At 38.7% G+C, this 10,247-nt stretch overlaps 1 pseudogene; it reads left to right on the top strand.

The window, feature by feature from the left end:
* Positions 1–1,106: 1,106 nt before the first annotated feature.
* LOC124241193 (V-type proton ATPase subunit E 1-like) lies at positions 1,107–7,484 on the top strand (annotated as a pseudogene).
* Positions 7,485–10,247: the final 2,763 nt, after the last annotated feature.

Raw genomic sequence — 10,247 nt, 5'->3', positions numbered from 1 at the left:
AGAGGAAACAGATTTTTCTTCTACCATAAGGCTGGGATAATTTTACAATACCCATTTTTGTCTTACTGCATAATTCAGAAGTGCCTGGAGGGGTCTGAAAAACTCTGTTGCATAAAACCTATTTGAAGGATGAAAGGAAACAGAGTTAAAACAATCACTTATTTACTGCATGCTTTCAGGACAGACAGCCCCACATCAGTCAAGCTTATGAAATAAGCTACAAGTAACATTGTATATTTGAACGAGGATGCTAGTGTAGAGAGATTAAACACTTGCGCCACTATACACTCCTTTATCACTGGGTGAAACTTCACATTTGTGCTCTCCAGAATTATGTGGATTTACATTGATATTATTGAGTATTTTCTCTTGAACCTAATGAAAAGCTTTGTAACTGAAAGCAGTATCGATGCAGTAATAAAATTGTCTCCCTGTAAAAATGCTTCATGTTTAATTAAAATCTCTAATGGACCTTAAAAAGCTTAAAAATAAATCTATTTTAAATCTGTCATGGGTGAATTATTCCAAGTTTTGCTTGCTGATTTTTTTTTTTTTTTTTGAGGAAGATTAGCCCTGAGCTAACATCTGCTGCCAATCCTCCTCTTTTTTGCCAAGGAAGACTGGCTCTGAGCCAACATCTGTGCCCACCTTCCTCTACTTTATCTGTGGGACACCTACCACAGCATGGCCCAACAAGCATTGCGTAGGTCCACACCCGGGATAAAAACTGGTGAACCCCGGGCCACCGAAGTGGAACGTGTGAACCCAACCACTGCAACACTGGGCCAGCCCCTGCTTGCTGATTTTAAAGTACACCATTAAAGCTACTAATATAATAGAAATTAAAATGAACAACTTTGCATGTAGTATTTTTAAACCAATAAGTGTTTTGAATAGGTACTATATGTAGATGGTACAAATTCAAAAGTTATCAAAAATATATATACAGTAAAATGTAAGTCTCCCATTACTTTTCCCAGCTACCCTTTTTTTTTCTGGAAGCAGATATTGTTACAAGTTTGTTATGCATGGATCTAAAAATGAAATATTAATAGCCATAATTTGTTGAGTGCATACTCTGCTCCAAGAATCCTGAGAACCATCATATGAGGTAAGTACTACCACTATCTTCATTTTACAGATGAGAAAACTGAGTCATACAGACATTAAGAATCTTTTTTAGGGGCCAGTCCCATGGTGTAGTGGTTAAGTTCATCTTGCTCCATTTCGGCAGCCTGGGTTCACAGGTTTGGATCTTGGGTGCTGACATATCCCACTCACCAACCACGCTGTGGTGGCAACCCACATTTAAAGTGGAGGAAGATTGGCACAAATGTTAGCTCAGAGCTAATCTTCCTCAGCAAAGAAAACAAAAATCTCACAACTAGAAGGACCCACAACTAAAATATACAACTATATACTGAGGGGGATTTGGGGAGAAAAAGCAGAAAAAGAAAAAAAAAGCTTTTTCAGGGTCACACTTTGTAGGTGTGAGAATTTTGCTTCAACCAAGGGCCACTGCTCATATTTGTACAGGTTATATTCAAATAGGTACTATACTAAAGAGAATAGTTAAGAAGAAACTAGCTGAACTAGAGTAATAGTTACTAGGGTAGTAGAAATTTGATAAAACTTACAACGAAAGACCCTTTAAGGGGTCTTTAGGAATTATGAATTACTGTATTTACTTATTCAGTAATATTTATTGAATATCTACTATGATCCAAGCACTGGAAACATACCATCTTCATGCAGCTTGTCCATTGAAGGATGCAGTCAAGTGAAAAGTAACTACAATGTGATGCAGTATCTAGAATTAGGATGGTGCCATATCAAAACTCTAAAGTACAGGAGATTGATTCCAGGACTATATGGTAGATGGGAAGGAAACTATTAGTGAGAGCCTAGAAAAATAGCAAGAAAACTATATTACAGGATACTGGAAAAATGGTGAGGAAACTACTATAAAAAAATTAAAATGGCAAGAAACTGAAAAAATAGTGACCAACATTATGTGGTGGTGAAAGTGCCACCTGCAGTAACTTGAAAGGTAATCCAGGGGCCGGCCTGGTGGCACAGCGGTTAAGTGCACACGTTCTGCTTTGGCGGCCAGGGGTTCATCGGTCTGGATCCCAGGTGCGGACATGGCACCGCTTGCCAAGCCATGCTGTGGTAGGCGTCCCACATATAAAGTAGAGGAAGATGGGCACAGATGTTAGCTCAGGGCCAGTCTTCCTCAGCAAAAAGAGGATGATTGGCAGCAGATGTTAGGTCAGATTTAGCTAAAAAAAAAAAAAAAAGATAATCTACCCAGTAACTTGATGGACTTTTGGATTTAAGCAAAGAGATATCCAAGCAGAAAATTGACAGTATCAGCTAATTTATACTAACTGAAGTATAAGGAACTCCAAGAAAGTGATGGATTTGGAAAAGAACTGGCAAATTTGTAAGCTGCATTTAGAGAGATTATAGAGGGGCTAGAATTTGCAAATCTGGAATATAACTATCTCTTACTGCCAGCTTCTCAGGCAAATAAAAGGTTCTCAAATTAAGACATGACCTAACGATAAAGATCAAATCAAAGGTAAGACATTTTCTATAAGTTATCTAAGGAATTTAACTTGGTCCTTTCTCAGCTGAACAAAATGGCTTCTTGACAGTTTAAAGATATAGTCCCACAGAAGTGTAATCCCAAAATAGCAGTAAGTCTGAAAAGAGATGCTTGTCTTGAAAACAATTGTGAGTTTGGCTTCTAAAATGTGGAGTGACTTTTAATATAACATATAGAAAGCCCCCAAAGTTCTTAAGGGAATTCTATTAGTACTGCTAACCTGAACTAACAAGGACCATGACTATTCAGCTTAGAAAGAGGTTTCTGGGCCCCTAACTTTAAACAGACAAGAACAGGCTGAGAAAGTTGCCCAAAGGGTGTACAGGGAGATGAATTGGAATTGGGCATTTGGAATTTGAAGCATCCGTAGGATATCAGAGTAGTGAAATCAGAGGAGTTGAACACCTAATTCTAAAACTTAGGAGACAAATCTGGTTTAGAGATTTAAACTTGAGAGTCATTAGCACGTAATGAAAATACAAAATTACAAATCTAAACTTTCAGCCTTGATTGAAATATAGGTGAAATCTTGGGACCCCCACATCACAGTGTTAGTCAGTGAGAATCCTTAATAGAAGCAGAAAATTGTTGACACAAGTGCTTTTGAGAATGCAAATCACTGGGCTAGTTTTACAACATTGTCCTATCAGGCAGGTGCCTGGAAAGAAAAAAAATTCACCCTAGATGGGTTCAAATTAAGACTTTCATGAAAGGAGTATTAGCAAAAGTGTGGACAGAACTGTTGGGACAAACACGGAATATCATGGCACTGAGAGACTGCAACCTTTCCTATCCCCAGAACTAAAAAGTCAAGCATAGGAAACAGTGTTAATGGACCCAGTGGGAGGCACTGCCCAGCAGCACCTGTAGCTGCAGAGGACCCAGCTACAGCCAGAGATAGGCACTGGGGAGGGAGCCGGCAGAGAAGAAATGCCCTGGCCTTGCCATCTTCCTGTGTTATATCTCCTGCTGGTATACCTCCTACTGGGCAAGCCAAAGGAGCACAGGTAATACAGTCCTCAGAGGACAATGTCTCAAGGCGTAAATCGAGAGAGAAGGGCAGCAAACGTATCTGGACAAGCAAATGGAAAACAACTAGCACAGGTTTTAGGGTAAAGGAGAAGATTTAATAATATTTATAAACCAGATATCAAAAATGCACAAAGAATATACAGCACTAGCCTGGTGGCAAGAAGGCCATGTTCAATTTACATATACGGGTTCTGTATCTTATAAATGTGAATCTGGGGCAGGCCCCGTGGCGCAGTGGTTAAGTTCACGCGCTCTGCTTTGGCGGCCTGGGGTTTCGCTGGTTTCGTTTAGTTAGTTTTTAACTGGGAGAGACTACTGAGCATGGTTAATTGCTATTGGGAAGAAACCAGTGGAGTGAAAGAAGTTGAATCTATAAAAGGGTAAAGAGTTAATCAATGAATGGACCATGGTGTCTGTTACAAAGTAGATGCTCAATAAGTATTTATTAAATAAATGAGTAAATTCCTTAAGAAGGCGGGAAGGCATTAATCCAGAAACTATTTGAAGGAATTATCTGTAGACAAGAGGCAGGATATCTCCTCCATAAACAAGGCAAAAAGGATGAAATGAGTGTGAATTCAGGTCATTTGGTAGATGTGGTGTCAAGAATTTGGGAAAGTTCCAACAGATGACTTCTATTTTCTCTGTGAAATGGAAGATGAGATCATCTGAGGAAAATAAAAGAGGGATGGTAAATTGCAAGCACCGAGAAGTATGAAAAAGGTTTATGAAACAGTCTCTTGTGTTCTGAAAGGAGGCTTCAGAGAAAAGCCTCTGTAAGCAGCTGCCAGCCTCCAATATGTGTGGTGGCTCGTGAAAGGGGTGGCAAGCATATACTCCCTGCTGGACCTCAGCACTGGATCAGATGAGCTCATCATCACCTGCCAGCGTTTCCTGTTCCTCCCTCACTTGAAACTCTAGGCCACAATCTTCAGGACTTATTTTCTCCTTTGTTGTCCTGGCATTGTTCCACCAGATTTGTGCATTCTTTTTCTTTTCTTTCTTTTTTATGCTTTATCTTCCCCAAATCCCCCCTGGTAGGTGGTTGTATATCTTAGTTGCAGGTCCTTCTAGTTGTGGCATGTGGGATGCCGCCTCAACATGGCCTGATGGGTGGTGCCATGTCTGCGCCCAGGATCTGAGCTGGTGAAACCCTGGGCCACCGCAGCAAAGCACAGGAACTTAAGCACTCAGCCACCGGGCTGGCCCCTGATTTGTACATTCTTATAGCTCCCTAGGAGTCCACAACCTTGGATAATTCTGCCTCCCTACCTGGACAATGTTTCATCGTTCCACTTTGAGGACATTTCTTATAGCTCATTACAATTCTGAGACCTGCCAACCCAGATACGGACCCTACCAGCAAGGCACCCACCAACCTTCAAAGAAGCAAACTGAAAATAAAGTATAAGAAATAGGGTAAGCCTACTTCATTATCCATTCAGTCCTTCCCACAGAGCTTGAGTCATCTTTGGGCAGAGAAGCAAGGGACACAGAAGCTTGCCCTTAAGCCCCCGCTTTAGCCTGCTTAACACCCTCCACTCTCCCAGGTGGCTGATGGTGGAAAGGACTTCTCCCTCTGTGAGGAGATCCCACTCAAAATCTATAGCAATTTGGCCTTAGCCTATGGCCTCAACAAGGAAACTCTATCAGGATATAAGATAGAAAGCCTAACACCCCTCTGAAAGAAAAAATAGTCATAACATAGGTGGTTTTGTTACAATACTCACAGGAACTCCCAAGTCTGTATAAGGATATATATTATAGTCCAAGACAAAAATCAAACAGACGAATGAATAAACTATATGTTGATTTTAGTTATTACCTAACCAATAAATGATATGTATATAAAGTATCTTTCACAAACTCTAGAGAATTTTAAGTCAATTCTCATCAAAATTTCAGAAGATGCAACACAAACTCATGAATAACGTATGCAGCTTCATAGAGGACTTTGCCAAAATAATTGATTATCTAGTAGTGAGATTACTTAAAAGAAAACACTGAAAAAGGTGGCCTTGGGAATTTATTTTAAGCAAATGGGTTGAGGTAAAGGTAAAGGTAAAAAAAAAGGTAAGAAACAAAAAATGATGGCTGAGAACTTGAACACTCCAACAAGGAATGGGACCACCTCTAAATTATACAGTTGCTAAATTTCCTCATCACTTTGCTCTACTATGTATGAAAAAAGTTATCTAGACCAGGCAATATTTCTTATGGTTATGGCTATAACTCTAGAGAAGAATTATTAATCTGTTTTGGATCATTAAACTCAATATGTACCTTTATGTAAAATTCCATTCTTCTCTCAGCTACCCATTATGATATTCTCTGTTTAAAATAATTCTCCCTTAAGGGATCCATTGTTTTCCTTAAAAAAAAAAGAAGCAGAGGCCAGTCTGGTGGCATAGTGGTTAATTTCACACACTCCACTTGGGTGGCCCAGGGTTCTCAGGTTCGGATCCTGGGCATGGACCTAGCACTGCTCGTCAAGCCATGCTGTGGCAGTATCCCACATAAAATAGAGGAAGACTGGCACAGGTGTTAGCTCAGCAACAATCTTCCACAAGCAAAAAGAGGAAGATTGGCAACAGATATTAGCTCAGGGCCAATCTTCCTCACCAAAAAAAAGAAAGAAAGAAAAAAAGGCAGCAAGAGGCAGATCTCTGAAAGAGGTTATATATATATATATATATATATATTCTTATTACTTTGGAAAAACAACAGAAGAAGGAGTCTTGGAACAGGAAACCTAGAAAATCTATCTTATTGGACTTCCCCTCTTATAAAAGTGCATTTCCTTTTCATTTCCGCATATTTCATTTTCATTTCAAATGTATTTCATTTTCAAAATAAGCAATAGAAAAGAATTGTGGCCAAATCTCATGCAAAATCATTATAAGAAAAAGGAGAGAAAAGGACAGAATAAAATCCCCCCAAATCATGATGAAAACACTTCACAAAGAAATGCCAACAAAATGTTAAACTGTAAAATCTAATATTTCAAAATAAGCTAAAAGAAATTAAGAAAAGTATAGATGCTATGAAAGAATAACATAAGTCAGCATTAGTGGAACTTAAAAATGCCAAACCCAGAATCTGGGGTTATAAAGAAAGGAATCCAAGACCTTTCCTGACTTTTTCTCTGCCATCTCTTCCATCTGTCCCTTCACCATCAACTTGAGCCTGTTATTCTCTAGGCTAGTTTGCCTTGGCCCTGGCCCCCGGCAATGCTTCCATGCATAGCAGATTAAGTACATGATGGCTTTCATTGAGCAAGAAACCAATGGGAAAGCAGAAGAAATAGAGGAAAAGGCAAAGGAAAGATAAGAGGTTAAGCAAGATTATCTTGTGCAAACAAAAAGCCTGAAGATTACGGAATATTATGACAAGAAAGAAATGCAGATAGTGTAGAAGGAGGAAATTTCAGATTCAGGTTGATGAATCAAACAAGTGCAAATGTCCTCTGAGCCAGAAATCACCTTGTTACAGACCTAAGGGAAGCAAAGCAGACACTCAGCAAGGTGGTAAAGGATGCAACCAGGCACTGAGTGCTCATGGTGGCGTTGGTCCTCCAGGGTTCGTACTTGTTGCTATAGCCTCTAGTGGCTGTTCCTTGCAGGAGTCAAGACCTCTGGTAGAGGGTGAAATGCAGAAAGTGATCCCTATGTACAAAGTTGCCACCAAAAAAGATGCTAGTGTCTAAATTGATCAGGAGGCCTACCTGTCTGAGTACGTAGCTGGCAGTGTTAAAATCCATGGTGGAGATCACAAAATAAAGGTTTCCAAAACCTTAAAAAGCCAGCAAGATCTCATAGAAATGATGCCAGAAGTAAGGTGAGCTTGGTGTGAATACCCACAGAAAGTTTTGAGGTTAAGCCTTTGGCAGGTGAAGCTTACTCCATTGCGGTATGACTATACTATGAAAGCATCCAATATGTGAAAAAACAAGATTTTCTGCATCACCTCCTCTTTGATGTCCTGATATTGCTCTATATTTATCCATGGTATGGCTCTTCTGTAGCTGTTGCCTTTGTCCTAATCATTAACATCAGGAGAAAGATTCAGGTTAGAGAGTTTTAAGTACCTTTAAGTTTCTGCTATTTTGATTGAATATATATGTGGCAGCACTCATTATAGCAGTAGCAGCTTACTATTTGGGCCTAAGAGTTTTCCTCATATATAAATGTGCTTTATTTAGTAAAACAAAAAGTTTATAAGAGGAAAAAATGAGAGAACTCAGGAGGTAATTTTAAAATTTTTAAGGAAGCATAAACAAGAAGAAACATAAGAACAAATAAAAACAACAAATAATGTCTTAACAGAAATAGAAGATTAAAAGGAGAAAAATGTTGGGACCTGCCCCATGGCCCAGTGGTTAAGTTCGTGTGCTCCACTTTCACAGCCTGGAGTTTCGCCAGTTCAGATCCTGGGCATGGGACATGGCACTGCTCATCAGGCCACGCCGAGGTGGCATCTCACATGGCACAACCAGAAGCACTTACAACTAGAATATACAACTATGTACTGACGGACTTTGGGGAGAAGAAGAAGGAAAAAAAAGAAGATTAGCAACAGATGTTAGCTCAGGTGCCAATCTGTAAAAAAAAAAAAAAAGAAGAAGAATGTTAAAAACTCAAAAAGAAATGAAGAAAGAGGTGAAAAGGATTTGAGAGAAAGTGACAGATATAGAAGATAGTCAAAGAAGTTGCTACAGGGGCTGGCCCCATGGCCGAGTGGTTAAGTTCGCACACTTGGCATTGGTGGGCCAGGGTTCGCTGGTTTGGATCCTGGGCGCAGACCTACACATCACTCATCAGGCCATGCTCTGGTGGCATCCCACACAGAAGAACTGGAATGACCTACAACCAGGACATACAAAGATGTGCTGTGGCTTTGGGGAGGAAATTTAAAAAAGAGGAAGATTGGCAACAGATGTTAGCTCAGGGCCAATCTTCCTCAAAGAAAAAAAAAGTCCCTATATATGCATGCTAAAAGTATCCAAAGAAGAGAACTGAATCAATGGAACAGAACAAATATCAAAAGCCTATAATCCCAGAAAATTTTCATGAAGTAAAAAAAAAATACTTGAAAATACATATTGAAAAGCACATATGTACCTAAAAATTGACCCAAAGTGACTGACACAACGGCTAGTAAAACTAACGAATTTTAAAGAAAAACTTTAAATATTTGTTTTGTATTTAGACCAGAAAAACCAAATCATGTACAAGGGAAATGATACCAAATTGTCATAAGATCTTTCTACAGCAGTCCTTTATGGTGGAAGATAATAGAGTGACATATTTGACACATTCAAGGGAAAAAAATATGACCTAAGCGTTTTATATCCATGCAAACTGATATTCAAGTATAAAGACCATACACAAACTGTTGTGAACCAAACTATTGTTGTTTCACAAAAATATCGTGAACATTCAAAATGTATAGAATCTCATGTGTGTACTTGTGCATGGAGAGAATTCAAATTCCCCCTTAAAAGGGACACTTACTACTCAGCTCTAGCCAGTTATTGATACTAAAGAATGTAGGCATCGAATTTTGGAGTCTTCCAATTTTTTTTTAAAGATTTTATTTTTCCTTTTTCTCCCCAAAGCCCCCCAGTACATAGTTGTATATTTTTAGTGGTGGGTCCTTCTATTTGTGGCATGTGGGACGCTGCCTCAGCGTGGCCTGATAAGTGGTGCCATGTCCACACCCAGGATCTGAACCAGCAAAACCCTGGGCCACCGAAGCGGAGCACGGGAACTTAATCACTCAGCCACAGGGCCGGCCCCTGGAGTCTTCCAATTTTTTGATGGACTCTCAAATTAAAAATAAAAACATTGTGGAGACGAAAACAGTATTTCTGCTGAACAACTACATGCGTGATCTCTTAAACTGAGGCTAAAGAAAACCACTTATTTATTTATTTAATATTCAGTTAGATTGTTTGAAGTTTTAACGAGTGCATAATTTATAATAAGGCATTTTAAAAAGATGACTGCTTGATTTTATTATTTTGCAACTTAATTCATATTTCACATTTAATAAAGCATAATTCCCGCCTTCACTTGTACACCATGACTTGGGAGGGTTTTTCTTTTAATGTCTAGATTATTTATTCTGTTCATCTTAACATATCCCTCTGTCCTATCTTTTTGCCAATTTCTCTAAAAATGTTTTAAATATTTTAATCAAATTAATATTTCCAAATGATTTGAGTGTAAAACTATTTTTGTTAGAGCTAAACAAGCATCTTTTACTGCCAGTATAATTATGGAACAAGCTGCTTACCAATTCATGTATCACTAATCAAAATATAAAAGGGACATCATCTGGCTCAAAGTATACTTTAATTAAGGTAGTGTGTATGATTTAGGTCAGCTGCGTGATAAAAATTGCTCTCTGATGTACCTTGGTCTCCCATCTTGGAGTAAGAACGAATATATTTGTAAATTAAAAATGCTAATGTCTTTCAATTCTTTATAAAACATGGTAAATTCCCAGGATTTTAAGCATTTATTATGGAAATTTTCACACAAATAAAAAAAGACAATGGTATAAAGAACCCAAATATACATATCACCCAATTCCAACAATG

This window comes from Equus quagga, chromosome 6 (genome assembly GCF_021613505.1).
Source record: "Equus quagga isolate Etosha38 chromosome 6, UCLA_HA_Equagga_1.0, whole genome shotgun sequence".
NCBI classification, from domain to species: domain Eukaryota; kingdom Metazoa; phylum Chordata; class Mammalia; order Perissodactyla; family Equidae; genus Equus; species Equus quagga.
Note: the sequence above shows the minus strand (reverse complement) of the source record. Positions and strands in the feature narration are given on the sequence as shown.